This window comes from Sarcophilus harrisii, chromosome 3 (assembly GCF_902635505.1).
Source record: "Sarcophilus harrisii chromosome 3, mSarHar1.11, whole genome shotgun sequence".
Classification (NCBI taxonomy): Eukaryota; Metazoa; Chordata; class Mammalia; order Dasyuromorphia; family Dasyuridae; genus Sarcophilus; species Sarcophilus harrisii.
This window is the reverse complement of record NC_045428.1, coordinates 148,486,154-148,504,281: the sequence shown is the minus strand read 5'-3', so window position 1 is coordinate 148,504,281 and position 18,128 is coordinate 148,486,154. Positions and strand designations below refer to the sequence as shown.

Here is an 18,128-nt window from a genome sequence, read left to right as displayed (position 1 = left end):
CCCCCATACACTAATTTCCAGTTCTTTGCCATTGTAAAAAAAAAAGTTCTGTTATAAATATGGGCCCTTTTCCTTTTTTTTGATCTCTTTGGGATTTAGACATCCAGAGAATACTGAAAAGGTGACCGTCATCCATATGAAGTTTGATCTTCTACAAAGATTGGTTCCCTCAGCTTCCTGCTTAGTCTCCCTTCTTTCCAAAACCAGCAGCATTTTGGATACTGTTTGATGGCTAGTTGAGTGCCTGACATGTACAGAGCATTGGTCTGGGTGTTTGATATAGGTATCTACAGTGAATTGTTGCTTTAAAATGCCTAATAGGAGGATGAATTATAACTAGGCATTGATGGATTAGAGCAGGGAAGAAGAATGGAGTCTAATTTACTCTGGGTATGTATATTGCAGGAGTGGTGGGATGAAATGAAGTTGCAGAATTGAACATCAGAAAGATGAAACGAGTGACATAGTAAGTACCTGATCTCAGTGTCCTCAGCAGTTGCTCAGATTGCACAAACAATAAAATAATTCTCAGAGGTCATGAAAGGGAATAGCAAATTATCCCTATTCCTTTGGATAATTTTAGGGGAACAGATTCCACTGGCCACTGAAAGCATTGATTAAGTCAATTAGCAAGCATTAATTAAGTACTTACTGTGGGCCAGACACTGTCCTAAATACTTTGGGGATAAAAAGAAAGAAAATGAATAGTCCAAACACTCATAGCTCACAGTACAATGGAGAAACTATAAACTATAAAAACTATATACTATAAACTAAAAAACTAAAAACTATAAAAACATAGTTTTTACAACTATGTAAAAAAGTATGTATAAAATATACAGAATAAATTGGACATAATCTACAGAAGAAAGGAATCAACATTTTAACATTTTGCGTTCTAATTATTTTTCTTCCTCCTTCCCTTAACTCCCCACTCCCCAAAATAGCAAAAAGTCTGATATAGGTTGAATATGTACAATAGAAAGGAACTAACATTGAGGGGAATTTGGAAAGGCTTCCTGTAATAGATGATGTTTTAACTGGGACTTAAAGAGAGCCAAGGAAGCTAGCTAGGAGACAGAAAAGTGAGGGGAGAGAATTTCTGACATAGGGTCAGCCAGCAAAAATTCATAGAATCAGGAGATGATAATCTTGTCAGTGCTGCTGATTCACAGAATACATAGGAGTGATTAAAGTGTTAAAAAAAACTGGAAAGGTAGAGGGGTGAGGTTAAGTTGAGAAGGGTTTTGAATACTAAACAGACGATTTATATTTGATCCTGGAGGTAACAGGGAGCTACTTGAGCTTATTGAATAGGGGAGTGATATGATCAGACCTGAATTTTAGGAAGATCATTTTAACAACTAAGTGGAGAATAGCCTGGAGTGGGGAGAGACTTGAGGCAAGAAGACTAAACAAAAGGCTTATTATAATTCTCCAGGCGTGAGATAATAAGGACCTGTACCAGGGTGATAGCAGTGTCAGAGGAGAAAAGGGGTTCTATAGGAGAGATATTATAAAGATAACAAATTGGGATTTAGCAACAAATTGGATGTGAGTTATATTTTTTAAAAGTTTACATATGAGTGACAAGTGTTTCGCAGAGATCCAGGAATTTTATAAGTATTAATTATACATATGCATATTACTATCTATCTATCATATATTTATCTTCCTTTGGATGGCACAGTGCTGGGCCTGGAGTCAGGAAAAATCATCTTCCTGAGTTCAAATTTGGTTTTAGTCACTTACTAGCTGTGTGACCCTGGGCAAATCATTTAATTCTATTTGCCTCAGTTTCCTTATCTGTTAAATGGCTGGAGAAGGAAATGGAAAACCACTCCAGTATCTTTGTCAAGAAAGCCCCAGATGGGGTCACGAAGAGTCAGACCAGGCAAAAATGACTGAATAATTCTCTCTATAGGTATGTGTGTTCTGTCAAATACATACATACTATGTATAAAGAGAATTCATAACAAATTTGGTTTATTTGCCCACACCCCAAAGAAGTCTGGAGGTTTCAGTCTCCAAGTCATTTGTTCCCATTGAAACAGTCATTAGCTCTTCATACTCACAGGTTCACAAGGCATCAAATTTAGAACAAGCTTTATTGATGTAATAAAGAACACAAAAAAGACTTACAAGCTTGGGTAAAGTTGAGGTCTCTCAACTTTCAGTCTTCAGTGGTCATCCTCAAAGTCACTTATTTATTCCAGTAAGTTATAGTATCTATCTTGGTGGGGCCTCCAACAATGGAAATGAAATCAAGGCTCATTCTTCAACATTAGGGCTTGTTGTTCTTTTGTAGACTTTTCCTGTGGTCACTAAGATGGATTGTAGTTCTACCTTTAATGGCTCCTCTTAAGGCGACTGTGGGATCCTGCGTCATTGTTCTTAAATCACTTCTTGGGGTGCTCCAGAAATCCTCTGCTACTGTCATACACTATATTCCTTTCTTGCTACTATTCAATTCTTCTTCCAAAGACGTTCTACTATCCCATTGCTTCTACCCTCTGTTTTTGGCATCTAGGGTCCAACTAACTAATTTTACTTGCTGTTTCTGCTCCTGATCACATAACTATTGACCAGTTGGACCCAATGTTGGGTTGTTTTCCTTGCTGCTGTTGTACTCCTCATGTGAAATAATTTGTCACTTTTTTAGTGAAGCTTTTAAATTTCAATACAAATACAAGGATAATTTTTCAACATTGACCCTTGCAAAATCGTGTGTTCCAATTTCCCCTACCCCCCCCCTTCTCCCCATCCTCTCCTCTAGATGACGAGTAATCTAATATATGTTAAACATGGTAAAAATATATATATATATATATATAGTTTGTTACTTTCAATTATTAAGATGCATTAAAAATTGATTTGTTTAACGATCAAGTAAAAATCTGCTGTATTGATATGGAAACATTAAACTATGTCAACTTCTACTTTGGAGCCTTTAAAAGACTACTCTTTTTTTTCCCTCAGGTCCAGTGTGCTTGTTTTGGGTTATTACTTATTAAGTCTTAGCCAGGGATTACAGATTGTGTGTGTGGTTAGTCATCAGGGGAATTCATCTAAGAAATAACACTATTAAGATAAAACCTAGGTTATGGTCTGAATATCAAGTTGTGAGGAAGGTAAAGGAGTCAAAAAAAAAAAAGATAACAATATTGAGCACAATGCCAGAATCAAAAAATCAATGGATTAAGAAAAGTGAGTTAGGGGAGTGTCTACTTCCAGAATGTGAAGACTTTCCCTGAATGGAGTGGGGAGATGAGAACATGAAGGTGCCTGAGAGTTTGGAAAGGCATTGAAGACACCATGGTGCAGGCTATCACTAGTCATCTTGACTTTTGTCCTGCTGATGACTCAAGAAGCATTATTAGGCAATATGGATAAACAAATTAAGTAACACTATAATGAAAAAGTTACTTCTGAAATTCTAAATGTTATTTAAGTTACTTAGATATATGCATGATTTTAGACTTCTGAGAGTAGGTGTAAAATACTATAATTAAATTAAATTCAGCAGCTTAAATTATCCGTAAAAAAGAGCAGTCTGAGTATTGCCCAATGGGGAATGTTAAATTTAAGAGAAAAGTTTTATACTATGTCCTAAGGGTCAGCAAATCAGAATCTATGGAGATTACATAAAAATTCTTAAAGGGACTTTTTTCTTTGTTTCATGCAAAGAAAAGAATGAAGAAAGGTAAAATTTCAAAATGAAGGTACTGGTCCCCAAATCATCACTGACCTTATTAATGTTGCAGTGGGGCTTATGTGAAAGAAGCTCTCTTTTCTAAAGACTGATCTAAGACTCAAGGACTTTGAGGAGTGAGGAAAAAAGACCATTTGGTGGCTTTTGAACTACCTACCTTTTAAATGTGTCTATTTCCAGCTAAGTGAATGTATAATTAGTGACTGGCTCACTTGGTACCCATTCTAAAAGTATTTTATCTTGAAAAATTTCAGGAATATAGTTTCTAATTTGAAATCTCAGATACTTAAAAATATTTTTATGAGAAATGTATATTTTATCATATTCTTTAAAATGACCCAATTAAGTCTTATTAAAACCTTTCATTATTATTATTATTATTATTAAGAAATAGCAATATTATTATTAAGCAATAATAATTAAGCAATATAAAAATATTTAACTAAAAATAAATAAGAAAGAAAAAGTTTATAACCCTAAAGTTTATTTATTCAAAGTCTATTTATTAATACTACATGTTAGTTTTTCTATCTATTGGCATTAGGTATTGTGCTAAGCATTGGATTTATGAAACATGTTTCTACAAATACCCTACATCCCAAATGATCTCGTTTCTCCACACTAAATTATCCATCATTAAGATAGAAATTAAATTAAAAAAATTATCATTCATATCTCACCCTGTATATTCTTATGGGAAAAAATCCTAGTTGATAGAACTACTATAATAATTACATTTACATCAAGGCAACACAATCAAATGTGGACCAATTAGGAAAAACAAAAGTTATTTTTGCTATTTTGCTTATTGAGTAACCGCAGATAATTGACATTTTGATGCACAAGTATTATATTAGATGTGTAAAGTATTAAATAAGATTATAAAGATGTGTATTCATCTTATAAAGGGCTTAATAAATTCCTCCTGTCATATCCACAGTAAATTAGGTGTTATAAAGTGGCTTCAGGCAGATTATAACCTAATAATAGTAACTCTTTTCTATAGCACTGTAAGACTTTGAGATCCCTTTCCTCACAACAAACCTGTGAAGTAAGCAGTGTAGGTGTTATCCCCATTTTACAGAAACGATTGAACAATAAATAACAGATAAGGAAACTTAAGCAGCAAGATGTTAGTGTGATTTGCTTAGGGACATACAATAAATAGATGTTGACCTAAGATACCTGGTCTTCTAATTACCGGGCCAGTGTATTTTATACTATTCCAGACTTGCAAAATATGGATACACAAATGGGAAGGTGATTTAGGTTTGATAGTGAAAAGTTTTGCACAGTTTTCCTATATGTTATCTTTGTTACTTTTGTTATTTTTAAAAATCTATTTCCCCTTTCTCCTACCTCATCTTCCATCCATGTGGGGGAGAAGGGAGAATGGGATGAAAACTTTTGTAACAAATATGCAAAATCAAGTAAAACAAATTCCTCAATTGATAATGTGTGTGTGTGTGTATAGCATCCTGCACCCCAACATTTCTGTCAGGAGGTGGATTAGCATGTTTTTTTGCCAGTCTCTTGAATCATGTTTAGAGATTGCATTGCTCAAGATTCTCAAGTTTTTCAAATTTGCTTTATTTTTATTTTTTATTTTTGGTTTCAAATTCTTTCCCTTCCTTCACTCCCTTCCCTACCCACTGAGAAGACAAAAATATGATACCATTATATAAATGAAGACCTACAAAACATATTTTCACATTATCCATGTAATAAAAAAACAAAAACAATAGAGAAAATGAAAAAAAATGCTTAAATCTTCACTCAGCCTTCATCAATTCTCTCTCTCTGAAACTATACAGCATTTTTTATTATGAATCTTTTGGAACTGTATGGCTCATTGTATTAATCAGAGTAACTAAGATGATTATCATTATCACAGCTGATTATTATTATGATATATTCTTCTGCTTCTGCTCATTTCACTTTACATCAGTTCATACAAATCTTGATAGGATTTTTGAAATCAACTCCTTGTTCATTTCTTATAGAATAATAACATTCCATTATAAACAATCATAAACCACAACTCATTGGTCCTTTATCCAATTGATGAGTATACCCTCAATTTTTAATTCATTATCATTAAAAGAATTGTTATAAATATTTTTGCATAAATGGGTTCTTTTCCCTTTTTTATCTTTTTGGGGTGAATGAGTATGCATAACTATAGCCTTTTGGACATAGTTCCAAATTGTTCTCTAGAATGGTCAAATAGGTTCATGGCATCAACAAAATACAGTAGTATGCCAATTTTCTCACATCCCCTCTAGCATTTTATTTTTCTGTCATCTTAGCCAATCTGATTTGTATAAAGTGGTAACTAAAACTTGTTTTAAAATTTAACTTAATTCTAATTATTAGTGATTTAGAGCATTTTCAATGACTATTGATGGCTCTGATATCTTCTCTTGAAAACTGCCTATCCTTTAATCATTTATAAATTGGAAAATGGCTTTTTTTAAAAAATGAAATTAGTTTATTGTGTACCCAAAGGCATCAGGAAATATATTTTCATCAAACATGGGATTCATATATTGCAGTATGGAAGACATTTACAAAAAGTATGCCAGGAAAATAATTGTAGGGGACAATATGAAAGAGAATATTAAGGGAAAAAGAAGTGAACTCTTCTTCTTAGTCCATCGCACTGGAGGGACTGAAAGATGATATATTTAGTACTGGAAAGGGTGGCCAAGAATGCAGTATCTTCTGTAGAAACCAAATTTCAAATGAGTCTTTAAAAACTGATTCAATTCTCCATATATTTGATATCTTTTTTCAGAAAAATTTGTGTCAAAATCCTCCCTTCCTGTTTCCTGCTTTCCTTTTAATTTTGGTTTTGTTTATCGTGTCATGATGCCCATGCCAAGACCACCCATCTTTTTTTTTATTCTTTTCTTTTTACTGTTAAGAGACATTCTGTTTTCCAGAGCTAAGGTTCAGCAAACAAGCTTTGTCCTGAGCTTAGTATAATAACAATCCTTTGAAGCTCACTCTCTGGATGAACTCAGGCACAGTAAATCTCAGAATTGTTTTATACCAGTACCAATTGGTGATAAGCACTTGTAGTACCTGTGTTCTGGTCATGAAGTTCTGCTATGAATGAAACTTATCTCGTTATTGCTCTTACCCCTCCATTGTCAGGTCTATTGCTCACTGCATAGCTGTTGATATAATAATTGAAATATATGCTACCATGTCCTTGAGTCTTCTACTAGAGGGGACTTGGCACATGTGTCTAGTTTTTCTCCTCATATAGAAACTTTTTGCTTATAACCACTGTTAGTTATTTGTTCTTTGTTTTGTTTTTTGATTTAATGGTGGTTTTAATAACCTGTATCACTGTTTTTTTTAAGAATTAACAGCAATTGCACAAGTCTATTGGAATTATTGAATTATTGAAAAGAGCCGAGTCCATCATAGTTGATCATCACATAATCTTGTTGCCATGTACAATGTTCTCTTGGTTCTACTTACTTCACTTAGTATCAGTTCATGTAAGTCTCTTCAGGCCTTTCGAAAATTATTCGGCTGATCATTTCTTATATAACAATAATATTCCAAAACATTCATATACCATAACTTATTCAGCCATCCTCCAATTGATAGGCATCCACTCAGTTTCCAGTTCCTACTACTACAAAAAGAACTGCAACAAAAATTTCTGCACATCTGAGTCCTTTCCCCTTTTTTATGATCTCTTTGGGATATAGACCCAGTAAAGATACTGTTGATCAAAGGGTAAAGACAGTTGATGATGAACTCTTCTTTAATGTACAGATCTGATAGGTAATTTTTTCCATGCTCTCTTAGTTTGCTTATGGTCTTATTTTTTATGTATAAATCATGTATCCATTCTGAACTTTTCTTTGTATGTGGTGTGAGATCTTGGTCTTTATCTAGTTTCTGCCAAATTGTTTCCAGTGTTTTTTTTTTTTTTTTAGTTGTTACTGTATAAATTATTCTACTTGTTCTGTTCACTTTGTTTTGCTGTGGTTCATACAACTTTCCCCAGATTCCTCTGAAATTATCCTTTTTATTATTTCCTATAATACAATAATATTCCATTACATTCATATACTGAAATTTGTGCAATCATTCTTTAATTGAAGGTTACCCTTTTAGTTTCCAGTTCTTTGCCACCACAAAATAGTGATAAGTATTTTTGCATGGATGGATCAGTTTCCTTTTAATTTGATTTCTTTTGGGCTTATACTTAGTGATAATATTATTAGATAAAAAAGTATGCAAAGTTTTGTAATTTTGGGGTCATAAACACAAATTGCATTCTTTGCCAGAAGTGCATCAATGTGCTTCTTTTTCTGCAGCCCTTCTATGATTTGTTACCTTCTAGTTTATCAACTTTTTCAGTCTGATGAATGAATGTAAGAACCTTACAATTTTTGTAGTTTTCATATCCCTAATTACTAGTGATTATGGAGCATTTTTTTCATTTAAATATAAATAATTTAGATTCCTTTGCTTGAAAACTCCCTGTTCTTCTAGTTAACCTCAAACACTTAACTAGCTGGGTAACTTTGGCTAAGTCACTTAATCCTGTTTAACCTCAGTTTCCTCATCTGTCAAATGGGTTGGAGAAGGAAATGACAAACCACTCCAGTATTTTTGCCAAGAAAACCCCAATTGGGATCTTGAAGAGTCAGACATGACTGAAACAACAGAACAACAACAACAAATTGTAAGGAATGCCTCTTACTTTTTTGGGGGGTTAGCATCATCATCATTATTATTTTTAATAGCTTTTTATTTACAAGTTATATGCTTGGGTAATTTTACAGCATTGACAATTGCCAAACCTTTTGTTCCAATTTTTCCCCTCCTTCCCCCCACCCCCTCCCCTAGATGGCAGGATGACCAATACATGTTAAATATATTAAAATAGAAATTAAATACAAAATAAGTATACATGACCAAACTGTTATTTTGCTATACAAAAAGAATTGGATTCTGAAATACTGTACCATTAGTCTGTGAAGGAAATCCAAAATGCAGGCAGGCAAAAATATAGGGATTGGGAATTCAATGTAATGGTTCTTAGTCATCTCCCAGAGTTCTTTCGCTGAGTGTAGCTGGTTCAGTTCATTACTGCTCCATTGGAACTGATTTGGTCCATCAGAATTGATCATCATATAGTATCGTTGTTGAAGTATATAATGATCTCCTGAATGCCTCTTACTTTTACAAATTTGAGTTTCTCATATATTTTGGAAATGAAACTGTTACCAGAGAACTTGCTGTAAAGATTTCCCTCTCTCCCATTTCCAGGTAACTTGCTTGTGCAATATCTTTTAAATTGTTTGTGCAATACCTTTTAAATTTTAGATAATCAAATTGCCCATATTATCTTCTGTGTGATCTTCTCTCTCTCTTGTTTGGTCATAAACTCTTCCCTTATTCATAGTTTTGAAAGGAATTTCTTTCTTACTCTTCTGATTTGTCTATTATGTGACCTTTTATATTTATGCCATATATCCCTTTGGCCCCCATTATTGTAATGGTGTGAGGTGGTGGTCTATACCTAATTTCTACCAGATTGCTGTCCAGTTTTCCCAGCAATTTTGTCATATAGCTAGTTATTGTCCCAATAGCTAGTCATTCAGTTTACGAGACAGCAGGACAGTAGTTTCATTTTCTTTGGTATGTTGTGTATTTACTCTATTCCAACCAGTAGCAATTGATTTAAGCAATAAAAAATTATTCAGATGACTGCTTGTTTTATGTTATAGTTTGAGGTCTGGTAAAGCAAGTCCCCTCACTTTTCTCTTTCTTTATTTCCCTTGAGATTCTTGACCTTTTATTCTTTTAGCATCTCTCCCTTCTTCAGTCTGCATTCCACATAACTTTCCAGAAGGCTATTCAGTTAGCCCAGGTCTGCCCTTGTCACTCTTCAGCTGGAAAGGCTCCAGTGACTTCCTATTACTTCTAGCATCAAATACAAATTCCACTGCTTGACATTTAAACTCTTTACAACCTCCAGCCTGCCTTTCAAAGCTTATTTAACATGCTCTCTTTTCACGAACTCTATAATCCCGTAAAACAGTTCTCCTGGATGTTTCTCATATACAACATTCTGTCTCATAACTCTGTGATTTCACATAGGCTGTTGTTCTGGTCTGTCATAAGATGAGGAGGAAGAAGAGGAGGAAGGAGAGGAGAAGGAAGATGGAGGAAGAAAAAAGGAAAAGGAGAAGGAAAAGGAGGAGGAGGAGGGAGGGAGGGAGGGAAGGTCTTCTTATTCTCCCTTTTGAATTTTACAATTACTAGTTTCCTTCAAAGTCAGTTCAAATACCACCTCCTACATGATGCCTTTTGAGATCTCCCCAGCTCTTTCTTTGACCTCCCCAAATAACCTTTTCTTTACTATGAATATATTTTGTGTGTATATATGTATATGTACATATATACATACAATATGCATATATATTTACATGTCTATACACATATACATGCTATTTTTAATGTTAGAATGTAGGCACCATGGTGGCAGTGATTATTTTGTTTTTGTCTTTGTATCCTAGTACCTAGAGCCTGGATCATAGTATCTACTTAATAAATACTTGTTGATTGATTCATTGAGTTATAAGTCTGTAGGTGGCACAGTGGATAGCACAGAGTGAGATTCATCTTCCTGAGTTCAAATCTGGCCTCAAACACTTACTAGATGTGTAACCTTGGCCAAGTCACTTAATCCTGTTTAACCTCGGGTTCCTCATCTGTAAAATGGGATGGAGAAGGAACTGACAAACCACTCCAGTATTTTTGCCAAGAAAACCCCAAATGGGATCCTGAAGAGTCAGACATGACTGAAACAACAGAACAACAACAACAAATTGTAAGAGGCAGCATGATTAAGTAGATACAGAGATGATCTTGAAACCAGAAAGACCAGAGGTCAAGTACTAGTTTTGATTCCTCCTGTGTGACTGGACAAGTCTCTTAAAGTTTAGAGACAGTTCTCTTAAGACTATGAGCTGCAAAGCAGACATATATACTGGTTGAGGGTTATCCAACAAGAAAACTTATTGGAGTTTCCTATACCAATGACTCAGAGATCTAGTCTTTAAAAAATGTATTCATGAATACAAATAGGAATGTGAAGTATATACATATATGTATACAAACACATCTATAAATACAGAATCACAAAGCTGGGAAAGGGATAAAAATTGAGTTTAAGGTAGGTTGAGATTGATAGTATGTTTACTTTTTATTATATTAATTTAATAAGTATTCTACTCTGTGATGAATATATTATATATATCATCCAAGTGTTACATTGCAGCCCATATCTCTTTTAATTAGGGGATTCCTCAAGCATGTGGTTCAAGGAAAATTAAGGCAAGGAGAACCTGGAATCAATAAAGTACTTAAAAAAAGGTACTATGTACTGAGTATTTTTTGTGGTCAATATCTGAAATAATCCATTCCTTATCAAAAGTATCCAAAAACTTATTGGGAAAGATTTATTTTAACCCATTAGAATAGACCTCTGATTTAATAGTTTTAAGGATATTGAGGGTAGGAATTGTATCTTATTTGTGTCTCTCCTAATGGTTATCCAAAATATTGCACATAGGAGGCAATTAATTGTTGTTCTTGAGTTTTCTAAGAGGACCAATAACATCAATGGTGGTGTCTTGATTTGTTTGTAAATTGGATTTCTTTTTTATTTAAGATAAAATTGTCATTTTTATTGTGATGGCTTTGTCTACTCATGAACAATTAATATTCCTCAATTACTTAAGTATGATTTTATTTGTATATAGAGTATTTTACAATTGTGTTTATAGAGTTTCTGGATCTGTTTTAGCAGGTATAATTTCAGGTGTTTTATACTGTCAACAGTTATTTTATTTTAAAAAATACCTTTTTATTTTTCCAAATAAATGCAAAGATAGTTTTCAACATTCATCTTTGCAAAATCTTGTATTCCAAGTTTTTCTCCTTCTCTATTTAGACAGGAAGCAATCTAATATAGGTTAAGCATGTGCAGTGAATTGGATTTCAGTGAGACAAAGTTGCACAAAGTAATCTGTCTCATTCTCTCTCAGTCATTAAAGTCCACTGGCAGGACAAAAATAAAAAAAAAAAGGTTATGGATTGAGATGCAGTGTATAACCTTGACTTCTTCAAAGTCTGACCAAATACTAAGTGTTCCACTGGCAATTAATAAATAGTTGTTGAATGCTGAATCATGGAAGATAATAAACTGGAGTAATTTTTACAGATGTTCAGTTCACAGTTAATTAATTGCTAAATGCATCTGTCACACTGTTGGTCAAATGATACCTGCATCTTAAATGGACTGAAGATAAATCTTGACAGCCTTTGCTTTACAGGATGGAGGAGTGTTTGGGGAGAATTGTTTTTAGTTGCTATGTGAGATTCATAGATCCTTAGCCCTGAAGGGATTTTAATGAGATCATCTAAGTAAGAATAACACCCTTCTTTACATCTAAAGGGGGAAATTGAAGCCCAGAGAGATTTTTCAATATTCCTAAAGGATATAACAAATCAGGACAGTCCTGAAACCTGAACCCAGATCTTCTTATTCCAACTTCAGGGCTTATTTCCAGAAAGAGGACTAGATCAAGGCATCTCTGGCAATTCCACATGAATACCAATCCTGCCACTGGCATGGAGGCTATTGGTATGTTGCTTGGCAGGAGGTTTGTTATGCCAACTTTGAAGAAGTGTTGTAAAGCTCCTTTGGAGGGAGCTAAATAGGCTTCTGGTAGCTGGGGATAATTCAAGAGAGAAGGAAGCTTTTCTCTTTTTCTGTGCCAGAGAGGGTGGCATGTTTCTCCCAAAACATGTGAAGGAGAGCATCCAGCCAAATCATTAACTTTGTTTTACTTTCTTCCATTAAGCTCAAAAGAGCTAAGTTAATTTTACACTAATATAATTCTCTAAATTTTATTAAATATAACAATTTAAAGTAGCTCCTAAAACACTTTTCCAAACAAGATATTCTCTTTTCTATTTAATCTTGTTTATATAGCTAAGTTTACATGACATTGAATTCAACTGAATGAAAAAAAAAATCTTGTTATTTGACATATAAATAAGAAGTGACAAACTTTCGCAGCCCACACAGCATTCTCCAGTAGCCTGAACCACATTAAAATGTAGTTGGGATATTTAACAAAATAAATAAAAATGCTCTATAACTTATGTAATATTACATTTTAAAATTAAGTCAACAAGCAGAGGTGTTTATGTATGGATTGGTGGCCTCCACTGAGTTTGATATCACTGGTATAGATCAGTGGAACTTATATTTAATAATGTCATTATCAGTCAGATGATCTTTTAAGTCAACAAGCATTTTGTTAAGCACTTACTGTGTTCTAGGGAATTTGCTACATGTTAGAGATACAAAGAAAAGCAAAAATTTGTTCCAGAAAATGATAGTTTCACCGTATGTGCTAATGTGTATAAAGTGAATGATGAAGTGGCATATTGTCGGGATATTCATGTACTTAGCCTTGTGAGAAAGATGCATGTATCAGCTACAGAAGGAATGTAAATTAAAACCCCCCAACATATAATAGTATTTCATTTGAGCCAAGTTAGAAATTATTGGTAGGACTGGGGAATAAGACTTTCTATTTCTTCTGAGGGCTATAAGGGACCCACAAATTGACTGAGCAAGGTTTTATCTAGTTTAGCAGCTTCTATCCCCAGAAGCTTATCATTCACTGAGTTCTTGTTAAAAGCTATTTGAATTGGCCACCATATTCTGCTGTGAACTCTGGGAATGTGATTACAATACTATATACAAAGCTCAGTGAGAAAAGTGTGGTCCAGAATTGAGTGTTTTATCCTAAAATCTGAGAATCTGAAAATATAATTTAAAGACCTGAATGAATCCAACCCTCATCAGATCTTTGGACACTCAGTTTCCTAAAACATGGCAAAATTAGGCCCGCTTTTTTTTTCTTTTACTAACTTCAAGGAAAGAAGTTTGTGTGGAAAGTGACTGAAAAACTTGAGTCACCATTCAGAATATTAAAGGGAAAAAAAAAAGGAAACAGTGTCTAGTTTTTGCAAATCCCTTTAGTTCCTTAACATACACTCTGAATGGAACATATCAATACTTAGTAGACTGCTTATTGTCATATTTTTACATGGCTATTTGTATTTCACTTGGCATTCAACTAAATTTTTTGTTTTATCATTTGAAATATTTTTTTACTCTTTACCTAATTTTTGGCTTTAATTTCACATAAGCCCAATTTAATTTTAAAAGAACAAACAACTAGAACAAAATGATTTTGAGAGTTTGTGTGTGTGTGTATGTAATGGAAATTACTGCAGAGGACCAGGAGACCATTATATACTTCAACAACAATACTATATGATGACCAGTTCTGATGGACCTGGCCATCCTCAGCAATGAGATCAACCAAATCATTTCCAATGGAGCAGTAATGAACTGAACCAGCTACGCCCAGAGAAAGAACTCTGGGAGATGACTAAAAACCATTACATTGAATTCCCAATCCCTATATTTATGCCCACATGCATTTTTGATTTCCTCCACAAGCTAATTGTATAATATTTCAGAGTCTGATTCTTTTTGTACAGCAAAATAACGGTTTGGTCATGTATACTTATTGTGTATCTAATTTATATTTTAATATATTTAACATCTACTGGTCATCCTGCCATCTGGGGAGGGGGTGGGGGGGTAAGAGGTGAAAAATTGGAACAAGAGGTTTGGCAATTGTTAATGCTGTGAAGTTACCCATACATATAACCTGTAAATAAAAGACTATTAAATAAAAAAATAAATCAATTAATTAATTAATTAATTTTTTAAAAAAGGAAATAACTGCAGAATCTTCACTTGGAAAAAAAATCCTTTCTAACAATGGTTTTTTGTCTCTTCTACTTCAAATAAGAAAAGGATTCATATTTATAAATAGGAATGGCAAAAATCATTACCTCGAATTCACCTAAGATAGATGTCTGGTTCCAACAAATACAGATTTGACATCCCAGAAAAACAATTGTGGAAATAAGGCAAGAGAACATGCCTCCTAAGATTCTAGAAATAAGAGACAGATAATTCCTTCAATGGAAGTGAGAAAGAAATGCTAGGAAAAGGTGCTCAGTTGACCGAGTGGGTTTAGGAGTAAGGTGATGCCGAAGAAGAAAAATAGGGCATATGTGAAAGCACGAAGGGCCATTTGGGCACCCGTCGGCGTGAGTGGTGAGGGGGACACCAAGTGAAAGCTGCTCGCCGCAGTATTTTCCAAGCAGGGGCATCCAGGGTCCCCCGCGCAGGTGTCCGGACGCTCCATGTGTGCGGGGTGTGTTGAGGGGTGATTGGGAGCCTGGGAGATCGGAGAGAGACGTTATTGTTACACTGTAACGAGTCTGATTAACATGCTCCTGACACTTTCTTTTAGTTTCCTGGGCTCCTAGCAACAGCGCACAAAGGCGCGGGATTGTCCCGGGCTCCGCAGGGACACGGGACAGCCTTTGATCTGCCACCATTACAGTCAGACAGTGCGACAGACACACAGACACAGGGCAGCCAACCAGGGAACGGGCAGCGGTCGTGGTAGCCTCGATATCTCTCTATTTCGTGCCCGTTTACCTCCTGAACCCAATTCTTACGGCCGGGTGGAGGGAAGCAGGTGTTTTTCCTCCCCTTTCCTCCCCCCAAAAAAGACATCCCCTGCCCCACGCAGAAGAAAACACCCAAACAAATAAAACAAACAAACAAACAAACAAAAAACCCTAAAGTCTGTCGGGAGCCTGGGATCCAGAAGCTCAAAGGAAGGGGTGCGCACAGGGTCGCACACGTGTCCTGGTGGGTCCTCAGGCCCATGATGTTTGGGATCCCGGGGGGAGGGAGTGCTTGTTGCTTGCACGGGTGTGAAGGGCCACATGGAGCCTCAAGAGGAACAGCTGTGCGCACGACTGGGTTTGGGAAGCAGAACCCAAGCTCTGGAAGAGTTCGGGGCTCCCGTGAGGGTCAAACAAAGAAGGGCCCTTAAGCCTGTTCTTCCTGTCAACGGGGGCATCTTGGCCCTGCTCCTCTGGAGCGTCCAACCTACCTTCTCTTCTATCCCATATTCCGCCCGGGGAGTTGTTCAATAAATCCAAGAGGAAATTCTATCCTACACTTTGAGCACACTGGGGAGAACGGATGGGGACCCGACGTGGGCAGCGCCGAGAGGCGATCTTGTCCCCGTCTGAGGAGCACGCATCCTGGCGCACCTAACCCGTTGAACTCAAACTCAGTGTGGAGGATTTGGTTTCCTTAAAAAATACATCCAGGAGTTCGTCAATCTGCAAGGACCTAGTGGGAGGGGGAGCCGGGCTGGCAGAGGCGTGAAAACGGTTCCCTGGACTGGGGAAGGGGTGACCTAGGGCCCTCCCACGTTCTTCCCCCGAGAAGACGGAAGGACGACAGCTTTCGTGGCTTTGGCGAGAAGAGGCTGCTAGCCTTGGGTGGAAGGGGGCAGAGAGAGAGAGGTCCGTCGGAGTTTAAAGATTTTCATTATTACACTCCCTGGCCGGATTCCCGGACCCATTTGCAAGTTTCTTCGGGTGGGGTCACGTACACGCGCTCCCCGGGGCCTAAAAGGGAAAACTTCTAAGCAGTTCCCCACAAACTGGTCTTCCCTCCACTGCAGCTCGGCGGAGGGACAACTGGGCGATCCCGGAGGGAGACGTGGACGGATCAGCGCAACCATCTGGGAGCCCACGAGCCCATCGCAGGCCTGGCGGTGCGCCCGTCAGTCGCGGGGAGCACCCAGCCACCTAGAATGCACTGCACTAGGCACGTCGGGGACTCAAGGTACGCTGCACTGGACAAAGTTTTGTGCTCTCCCTCTACTTTTTTTTGACAAAGAAATCGACAAACTCGTATATCGTAGTACCTGGGGTAGTGCCCAAATAAATCTTCAAAAGATATCGCGAAGTGTTCCAGCGGACCACAGACTTGCGTATTCGATAATGGGTTTTTTTCTTAATTTCTTAATTTTTTTAAATTAAAAAAAAAGTCAGATATGGATAATTCCGGTCCCTTCTCACTGATCGATCACTTAAATTTCATCACTGATCAATGTAGGTGATTGGTTAGGAAATTCGTTGCCAAATATTCGGTAGAATTAAAAGAAAGAGCAGCAACAAAAAGCCCCACAAAAATACATAAGGGGCCTAACCATACCACTTCACCATTCAGGTGCTAACCTACTTATTTGAAAGTAATTTATTTTCCATTTTTCCTGTTCTTCACTCTATTCCCGCCCCCACCCCCCCTCAATTGAATGCTGAAAGAAAGAATAAGGGCTTTAACATTTAAATGTTGTGGTCTGGTAATTACTTTTTTTTCCCCCTCACTTTTCCCCTAAGTTCCAATGTGAAAACCTCACAGGGGGGTCTTTGCTGTGGAAGGACTATAGTCCCCAATCCAGAGCACAAGATCTGCAATTACAAACCCATTAGGTGCCCCTTGCTAGCATTAATATGCACAAAATCCTGCTGTTAATCTTATAATCTGTTTTGTTTCATCAATTGCCTTCCTAGCACTAGGGGGAAAAGGAATAAAAAATGGAAAACATTTCAAGCATCCTAAGGTAAACTGAGCCTATAAAAGCAGATTTTCCTTATTATGAAAAGAACATGAAACTCATTTTTCCCTCTTATGGAAATGTTAAAAAAAAAATCCAACATCCAAAACATCAAAGGTCAATTTCCCCAACAAAATTAATATGAATTCATAGGGTGTTAATAATACTACCATATGTATATATAGTTTAAAGAGTGTCAGTCTTTTCTTTTTACCAAGCAAAATATATCATGAAACAATGTTACTGTCAAATGCAAATCAGAGTCAGAAATGAGGACATTTCAGTGCCCTAGAGGAAGAGCATCTTAATACCATTTATATAGAGGGAACACCATCTTTTGGCAGAGTTTGCCAGAAATTTCCAATGACAGGACAGTAGTTTCTTGGCCTTTATATTTAATATTTGGAAATAAGAAGTGCATTTGATTTGAGTGTTTTCAATTCCCTGGGAACTTTGTAACTTCCGAGTCTGGAGTGGACATGCTAGAGTACCCTTCTTCACATCATTTCAATAATACATGATTGTATTGATATAATCCTCCATACAATAAAATGAGGTTGTCACAGATTGTCATTAAGACCTCAGTAAAACAATGAAGACATTATTGGGAACCCCCCCTCAGGCAAGGTATTAGGGGAATAAAACAATCTACACCACACGGGTCCTATTGAGATTAATGAAAAAATTATGCAAAAAAAAATCTCATTTTCATTTTCCTGTGACAGGGCTTTGAATATATACAGTCCGCCTTGCACCGCACCTGATGATTTATTAAACTAATCTATGGT

General features: G+C 36.2%; 1 long non-coding RNA gene across 1 annotated transcript in view; it reads left to right on the top strand.

Annotated features, from left to right (window-relative positions):
- The window catches only part of LOC116422273, a 139,556-nt gene that overhangs the window by 53,079 nt on the left and 68,349 nt on the right, over positions 1-18,128 (top strand). The window contains exon 3 of the long non-coding RNA XR_004232843.1: positions 16,402-16,565. This is a non-coding gene — a long non-coding RNA (uncharacterized LOC116422273). The remainder of the gene's footprint in view (positions 1-16,401; positions 16,566-18,128) is intronic.